General features: G+C 35.6%; 1 long non-coding RNA gene across 1 annotated transcript; it reads left to right on the forward strand.

The window, feature by feature from the left end:
* The first annotated feature begins 7,308 nt into the window (after window positions 1-7,308).
* LOC127168900 (uncharacterized) lies at window positions 7,309-8,497 on the forward strand. Its single transcript, XR_007828158.1, has 3 exons — window positions 7,309-7,427; window positions 7,618-7,749; window positions 8,358-8,497. It is a non-coding gene; the product is annotated as an uncharacterized LOC127168900 (long non-coding RNA).
* Window positions 8,498-9,529: the final 1,032 nt, after the last annotated feature.

Genomic DNA, 9,529 nt, shown 5'->3' on the forward strand with positions numbered 1-9,529 from the left:
TCATGGTAAAATGTGTTAAATGAAGCTGAGAGCAGTACACTCTTGCTAGTAGCTTAAAGCATCATTACACTGACCAGGATATTTAAAGATAAGGGCAGCATTTCTGAAAAGCATTGTGAGCTAAGTTGTTTGTAGAGACCATTGGTGGCAATGCTTTTGGGAAACGCAGCCCAGGCATGTAAAGGATGTGCAGAACCTTATAAATTATGTGCGTCCCAGCTCTTTCTGCAGGCGCAGATTTCTCGTAGGTCTGCCAATGACTAGGCACATCTAATTGGCATTCTGCCCGTGTGAGGGACGCTGGGAGATTCACCTTGCTGTGCCAATGCTGGTGTGGCAGATGGAGAAAGAAAACAAAACAAAGACAAAAAGCACACAATGGAAAGCAAACTCAAAAACATGAGAAATGTGAGAATCACCTGCTTACGGTGGGCTGCGTGTCAACTCATTATCGGTCTCTGGCTTCCAAAGGTTCCTGGGCATCCAGACTCAGAGTTTTATTCCCAATGGAGGGCTGAAGGAAAACTTCAACCTGACAGGGCCGACGAAGTCCGGAGACAGGGCACAAGTTGTCCTGGACTCGAGTGAGTAGAGCATGCAGAAGAAAAAGGGAAAAGATATAAAGGAAACATGAGGTAGTACAGAATCTCAGCTAACAAAAATATATGGTCACACTTTATTTTAAGGTCTATTTCTCACTATTCACAAACCATTAACCATGGCTTTTGCCTTAATAAACTTCTAATTTGCTGCTTATTAATATTTAGTTAGGTAGTTGTTAAGTTCAGGTATTGGGTAGGATTAGGGAATATGGTCATGCAGAATAGCTGCTTTATACTAATAAACAGCCAATATGTTAATAGGCATGCTAATAAGTAACTAGTTAATAGTGAGAATTGTTCCCTACAGTAAAGTGTTACCAAATATATTCTAAGAACATTGTGAAAATGTTCCGAACATTCCATTTTAGCATTCTGCAAACATTATGGAAATGTTACTTTTGAATGTTCTCTGAACATTCTGAAACAAGTTTCAGAAAAAAGGTTACAAGAACAATGTGTTTATGTTTTGAGAAAAATATTAATTCTTTAATAAAATTTATAAAAACATTAAATATTTTAAACAAAAAGCTGAGAAAATTGCATTTTTGTCAAATTTTCCATGGTGCCTGTGAGTTTGAACTTCCAAAATATAGTTTCAATGCATCTTCAAAGGGCTCTAAATGAACCAAGCTGAGGAAGAAGAGTCTTATCTCATTTTCTAAAAAAAAAAGTACAATTTGTATACTTTTTAACTTCAAACGTATGCTGAAAAACTCCCATCTCATTTTCTCCACCAACTTCAAAATCATCCTACGTCACTGTCTTTTTCTGTAAAAAAAAATAAATAAAAAGCTTGTACAGTCCTCAACCACTACCTGGCTCGACATTTAATTCGCTAGCGTTTTGATTAAATGCTGCTGACTGTTTAATGATCAACTGAGCTTGCATGTGTGTAAGCAATGCTTCTGTCCATTGCTTCTGCAACCGGAGATGGATTGAAAATTCTGTCAATGGCAGGTGTCATGACCCTGGAGCACAAAACCAGTCATAAGTAGCATGGCTATATTTGAAGCAATAGCCAAAAATACATTGTATGGGTCAAAATTATCGATTTTTCTTATGCCAAAAATCATTAGTATAATAAGTAAAGAACATGTTCCATGAAGATTTTTTGGTGAACATTCTGGCATCAGGGTCTCAATGTTCTGAGAACGTTCCCTGCAAGATGGGATTAAGGTTCTGTACACTGCACGACTCCAGACATTAATCTGTGCCAGGACAGTGGAAGTCTGGGACGGAGGTGCCACCAGATCCCACTTCAGCAAATTCACAGAGGCGAATGGTTTTCTCTTGCGCTCGCACTGAAGAAAAGCAATTAGTCAAAGCCTGAGAGCAATCTCACGCTCAGCAGGTGAGCGGCACACACAAGCAGCAACAGGAACATATCTGGAGAGAGAAAAAGAGAGAGAAAGGCTGCCTTTAAGTCATAAAGGAATGATTGCATTTACGAGATGAGCGCACATGAGCGCCGCCGCAGTGTTGTAATACCAGCGGGAAACTTGGGATTTTCGGAATTAAAGAGTCATGCTGGAAGCAAATTACTGTTGCTCCTGTTATTTACAGTTTTCCTTCCCATGCTGAATCATGTACGCTGAAAGATGTTGAGATTAATGGGACAAAGTATTTTAAGCATTGCAAGTTTTGTAGTTTGTTTCGTTGTGTTAGAGCAAAAAATTTTGTTATCTTTGTTAGGAAGCGAAAAATCATTTGAATGCACCTCTTGGAACTTCCCAAAATATGGAAGCCAGTTTCCACCACTGAATAAAAAAAAATAAAACAAGGTAACTGGGAGTTTTTATCTCAGAAAAAAATGACTTTTTTTTCTTGTAATTGTAAGTTTACAGCTTGCAAATCTGACGTTTTTCTTAGAATTGCATTATAAATTCACAACTGTGAGTTAAAAAGTCAGTTGTGAGATTGTGAGATATAAACTCGCAATTCTGAGTTTTTCTCATAAGTCTGAGTTTATATCTCTCAATTCTGACTTTTCTCACAAATGTGAGGGTTTTCTTTTTTCTCAGAATTGTGACTTGCAACTAAGTCCAATTTCAAGGGGAAAAAACATTGTAAGAAACTTGAAAAAGTCAGAATTGTGAGAAAATGTCAAAATTGCATATATAAACTTGCAATTCTGAGTTTTTCTCATAATTTCAAGTTTATATCTCACAATTCTGACTTTTTTCTCGCAATTTTGAGTTTATATCTCACACTTTTGACTTAATAACTCGCAACTGCTTGTTATAAAGTCAGAACTGCAGGATATAAACTTGCAGAGACTTGTGAGTTTTTCCTTATAATTTCAATTCTGACTTTTTTTCTCACGATTATGAGTTTTTTCTTGCAATTGTGAGTTTATATCTCAGAATTGTGATATAAACTTGCAATTGTGCGTTAAGTCTAATTTCAATGGAAAAAACTATTGCAATTCTGAGTTTATAATATCTAATTGCGAATTAATAAGTAATAAGTGTGGGATATAAACACAAAATTGCAAGAAAATAGTATTTTTTCCTTGAAACTGGACTTTATAACTCGCAATTGTGAGTTTTTCTCTCAATTCTGAGACATAAACTCCCAATTGTAAGAAAAATGTCAGAATTGTTAGAAAACAGTCAGAATTGCAAGATATAAACTCACAATTGAGTTTTTCCTCATAATTTCGAGTTTATATCTTGCAATTTTGAGTTTATATCTCACAATTCTGACTTAACTCGCAATTACTTGTTATAAAGTCAAAAAAGTGACTTTTTTCTCACAGTTGTGAGTTTTTTCTTGCAATTGTGAGTTTATATCTCAGAATTGTGATATAAACTTGCAATTGTGAGTTAAGTCCAATTTCAAGGGAAAAAAAACGATTGTAATTCTGACTTTATAACATCTAATTGTGAGTTGATACGTCAGAAGTGTGAGATATAAATACAAAATTGTAAGAAAATAGTCTTTTTTCCTTGAAACTGGACTTCATAACTCGCAATTGTGAGCTTTTGTCTCAATTCTGAGATATAAACTCGCAATTGTAAGAAAAAAGTCAGAATTGCAGGATATAAACGTGCAATTCAGAGTTTTTCCACATAATTTTGAGTTTATATCTTACAGTTCTATCTTTTTTCTCACAATTGTGAGTTTTTTCTCACAGTTACGAATTTATATGTCAGAATTCTGAATTCTGGGTTGTTTGAGGTACTGTTAACACACAGTTGGGTTGATCATGCTGGGTCAAATGGACTCTAGGGGTTCTTTCACCACTGAACACGCGGGTTGGGTTATTTTAACCCAACCGGTTTGTTTATTTTTCCACTTCATCGAACTTTCTGGATTCTTCACTCGTCTCCTCGTCAGGCGGTCACGCAATTCGCAGCAAACAGGATTATACGGTAAGTTAATATGATTATTTACCTTTATTTTTTAATAAGTTGTGGTTTAAAGCACAGTAATTTCACTGTTTAATGCAATATTTGATATGTTGCTGTACGGGGTTAGTGTTTTATTCTGTGAATGATTAACGAACGTTAAGCAGCCTGGTACTTTTTGGCCTCAACAATCCCTTTATCGTTAAATAAAAGTTGTATGTGTGTGCACGTAAAAGTTTTATTTATATACAGTACACATCCTTTTTTTATCAGTACCGTCCTTTTTTAACACTTCATGAAAACAGGCATAGGTTAGAAATACGGGTAAGTTCAGTTACTGTCTGCATACTGTATGGCTTTGTAATGTTTTGTCAGAATTATGTCATTTCGTACTAAAATTGATCTTTTAAGGGCATATTTTTTTAAGTCAATGTCTGCGACGTGCCGAATCCAACGATAGATCCGTCATTTTTATGTTGTGCATTTTCGCGCTCTTTTTTCCTCAGGTAGCTAATGACTAGTGGTTTATGGTGGTTTATGGTGTAGTGCAGGGTATACCCAGGTATACGGCTTATGTCCACTTCTTTATCAGTTGGCTTTGCGTGTACCCACTTCTAAATCCCCTCTGTTGCGCATCGAGTAGTGTCCTTTATTAGCCAAAATCTTGACAGTCCACCACATGAATAGCTAATTCAATCGCATGTGAGTAAATGCAAATATTCCCTAAAAACACCCGGTAAGGACAGTCATGCCATCAGAACCGTGGCGCGGGCTTCCTTTTAAATATGTTTGATGATTGCGCCTAAATGCGCCCGCGCCCGCTCCGTCCACTCCTCCACCCAGATGCTCCCTGTTCATACGCGAGGGCATGTCAGGGGAGGCTCTGACAGAGAAAACCCGACCGATTTAATCAGAGACTGCGGAGAATCACGTCCAGACGTCAGTAAGTTATTCTTTTCAGCGTGTATTTGCATTTGGGGCGTATACCCACTTCTCCAGGCACCACGACACCACTGTTTATGAGGTCCTTTTACTCTTCCTCTAGTGCAGGGGTTCTCAACCTTTTGCAAGCTGGGCCCCCCCAAAGCTGGTTCATTGCAGTTGCCCCAACCAAAAAAACTAACCATAACACCTTGCATACATAGATAGATAGATAGATAGATAGCCCTAGGCTATTATTATTAGGCCCACATTATTATTATTATTGTTATTATTATTATCATCAGTAGCGGTTGGTAGGCCTATTATCATTACTAAGACTATTGTTATAATTGGCAGTAGCACCAAAAGGTGGCGGTATTTGCATTGGAAAATCATTACATTTTTACAGTGAAAAACAAAACTTGGAGATATTGCTGTTACAACAATTTATTGTAATTTATTTATTAACAACATAAATGTATTTAAACATGTTTGTGTGTGCGTGGCTGTGTGCGTGCGTGTATTTCACAAAAACTAAAGGAAAGCTTTAAATGTAGCCTATATTCTGACTAGTTTATTCGTTTTATATCAGTGATGCGCGGGTCAATGTATAAACAACCCGAACCCGACCGAAGTTTTCAAATAACCCGCCCGCAACTCGGACCAAAAAAAAAAAAGAAAAAGAAAATATTGTACCCGACCCGCTTCCTGAACCGCATGTTTAATATCTGCGACTGACAGCAGCGATTATATGCGGCTATGCGGTGGAGATGCGTTCACTGTCAAAAATCATTCGGCATTAATTAGGTTATTTTGTCAAAAGAAATGTTCTTGATTACAAGAAAAATACAGATTGTTCTTGTTGTGATTTATTTTGTCTTTCCTTTATACAGATTAAATAGTTTCGTTTTCGAAGTACTCTAAATTATATCAGTGATTCTCCGATGTTAAATATGATCAAGAATTATTTTATTTCGATCTACAGTGTAATAAAAGTTAAGAAAAATATTAGCCTATAGCCCTAAATATATAGATTACAAGCTAATTCCTTTTTTCTTAACTTTTAACTTCTTCTAAAAATGATCAAGAATATTAAATCAACTCAATAGGCTAAAGAATTTTCTTATACAAACTTAACGAATGCACTTCAAAACGAAGTTTTCATATATAAATTCAGGAATCACGAATATGACAAAATAATATTATTTTTTTATATATTAGTTGTATAGCTATAATAGTTGTATCAAATGAATAAGGAAATTATGCCTTGAATTTATTAAGTAATGTTTAATTTCGTTCGTTTCGCTCTCTGGAAATGTAAAGAAAAATACCGTTTTTACTTGGAATTCGTTTTTAATCCCTGGTTTTAAACAAGGATATACATGAGATAATTTATATATTATTGCTTGAATATTTCCTATAAATTACAAAGGTTTAATTGGAATCTTTATTTCAAACGACCCGACCGCCGCGACCCGAATATCATTAAAATATTTTTGGATGACTCGTAACTGCGGGTAACCGCGGGTGACCGCAAGCACCCGCTCATTTTGGATCAACCCGCGCATCACTGATCAAACAAATGAGCGCCGTTTTCTAAAGTCTATGAGCGCAGCACACACAAATAAACTAAATTGACATACTGCAGTTAAATTTCAAAATGTGGTGTTTTTATATTTATAACATTTGAATACAGTTCAGCAACATACATCACACGACCTGACGACCAAGAGAGCTGACAATTGACCATCACTTAATTTCACCTCACGATTGAAAATGTGACACTGATTTCATATGACAGTTCAACAAACAAGTTAATAATATTAAGTCACTTATATTTTTGATGAAATAATGACTGTTTTGGTCTATTTTAGCAGCGAAAATAGATCCGATGAATCCAAACAAAGATCACGCAAGAGTGGGGGGGGGCGCGCCCCACCGGTTGAGAACCACTGCTCTAGTGAATGCTTGTGTTACATTACAAACTAGGAGACCAGTATAAAAATTAAATGGGTATGCCGTCTGATTTTTTTTTTTTTTTAACAGTGTAGATTCTGCCGTTAAGATTGGATACTGATAAATGCAGTTCAGTGGTGAGATGCTAGCTTGGGTTGCCTTCAAGTACCATATAATATAGAATCACGTGTTTGACAAAGGCTCCAGTGCATACAGTATTTGTGTTCTAACTCTGAAGATCACCAAAGTTTTACAACAATGCAATCAAACTGTTTTAATTTGGCACTACTGCGCCAAACGTTTTTTTTTTTTTTTTTTAAACGTTTACGAGATCTCGCGATATTAAAATGCTTGAGAAGCTTTCTCGCGATATCAGCATAATAGAACTGATCTGTGTTTAAACGATTGCGCTGCATCTAAACGCATTAACCTGCTTTCTATATAAAATACGTAATTGTAAAAACAGTTTTGTGAAATTCTAATTTTCTAAATCTGAAATTTCATTCTAGATATGTGAGATTGCTGGTGCAGATGGACAGCTTTGTAATAGAGAAGTTGACGGAAAGGCAGCTTGATACCTTGGTTAAAACCTTTGAAGGTAAGTTATATCATTCAGTAACATTCAATACCCATGATTTGTTTTAGAATTTGATCTTTTCATTAAAATAACCATAGTTACTGGTATGGCAATAAAATCAAACGATCAATTTAACATTTAAAAGCTTTAACCTATTTAACCACATTTGTTTTTGTTTTTTTTTGTTTTTTTTTTTCATTCATTTTATCAGATTTCACAAGACTTCAGGAAGCTACATCCAGAGGCAGACTTTTTGAAGACTGGGCTACAATTGCAGACCAAACTGTTGTCTATGCCCAGCAAGATGGAAAGGTGCATTAAGAGCTGGGTGACATGACTTCAGGTAAGGTATTTCTTATAATATGTCAATCTATAGAAACAAAATTCAGCTGTATTTGACCATTTCACATGAAATTCTGTCAGTGAGGGGGGACATGTAGGGACGCGTGCCGTGCAAGAAAAATAGGCTACAACCGCATCTCTGGTCATTTTAATATGTAATCTGTAATGTTAGTAATACCAGTCGGATGTTTTTGCACATCAATCTGACGATAAATGTGGGACACCCTGTTTTTCTGATGCACACCCAGAGTCTCTTTTCAGGCTACGCTACTGATTTGACACATCAACTGGTAAATACAATGGTACAGCAAGACTTAACTAGTTGCTTATTAGTTTGTGTATTGGCTGTTAATTAGTACTTATAAAGCACATACTGATGCCTTATTCTGCATGAGCATATTCTACATCCCTGAATCCCACCCCACACCTAAACTTAACCTGCAGTAGTTGAATGGGGGTGGGAATTCATTTGCATTAATACCATTATAATTTTTATGTATTTTTTTTTTATTGTAATTTCATTATTTAAAGGAATAAAGAAATTTCAATGTGTTGTTTTGATTATGAGGTAAGTTTCACAGTTTGCACTGTATTATTCTTATGATTTAGATGCTGAAGGGGAGAGTGCTTTCAAAGTCCTGCCCATTCTGGAGGAAGGGTCCACAGAACCACAACCACATAATTCTGGAAGCCATTCATTGACATACAACCTGTACGTTTTGTTTTACTTTATATATATATATATATATATATATATATATATATATAATGAATTTTTGGAAATGCAAACTGACACACTACAGCAAAAAATAGAAATCACTGACTTAAAACCATTTTTAGCTGGTGAAGGTACTAGTGCTCCAGTCATTTTGGCCACCACTGTATGAAGTGTTCAGATGTAAAAGACTAAAAATGTGCAGTTTGAAGTTTTCTTCTAAAATGAGCATTTTGTTCAGGCTTAAGTGTCTTCAAGACTAAGTGTCGTATAATTTGGCTTAGTTTTAATAGCACAATGTTTGGAACGATTTTCATGTGGCAATAATTAATTTTTGAGTGTTCTGCTGCTACAATGTTGACAAAAAATGGGAATCTACAGTGCCTAGTTTACACAGTTTTGTGTTTTAAATTAACTGATCTACTGAAGTTGTTGTTTTATGTGTCTGTAATGGTTGGATAAAATGTGTGACAGCTGCACCCATTTGAAAATTGTTTTAAAAAGAAATAAAACTCATTAAATTAATATTTACAGCTGCATTTTTTTGTGTTTTTCTAACTGTACAGAAAACCAATAATAATTTTACATTCTTTTGTGATTATTTATTATTGTTGGTAAATATAAAGGTAGCAAGGCAATAAGACAACAAATAACCCAGTGTTTAGGTTATGTTTAACCCAGCAACACAGTTAACCTGACCCACTGGTTGGGTCAAATAAGCAACCCAGCATTCTGGGTCAAATGGTTAAACCCAGCACTTGGGTCAAAACAACCCAACGCGTGTTCTGTCCCATAGTTACCCAGCAGCTGGGTTAAGGTTGGGTTATTTTTTAACCCAGCACTTTTAAGAGTGTATAACCAGTCAGAAGTGTGAGATATAAACATGAAAGTATAAGAAAATTGTGATTACGAGTTTATGTCTCACAATTCTGATACAAACTTGCAATTCTGAGTTCTTCCTCATAATTTTGAGTTTATATCTTGCAATTCTGACTTTTTTTCTCACAATTGTGAGTTTATATCCCACACGTCTTGCTTAACTTGCAATTACATGTTATAATCTGAA

This window comes from Labeo rohita, chromosome 1, assembly GCF_022985175.1.
Source record: "Labeo rohita strain BAU-BD-2019 chromosome 1, IGBB_LRoh.1.0, whole genome shotgun sequence".
NCBI classification, from domain to species: domain Eukaryota; kingdom Metazoa; phylum Chordata; class Actinopteri; order Cypriniformes; family Cyprinidae; genus Labeo; species Labeo rohita.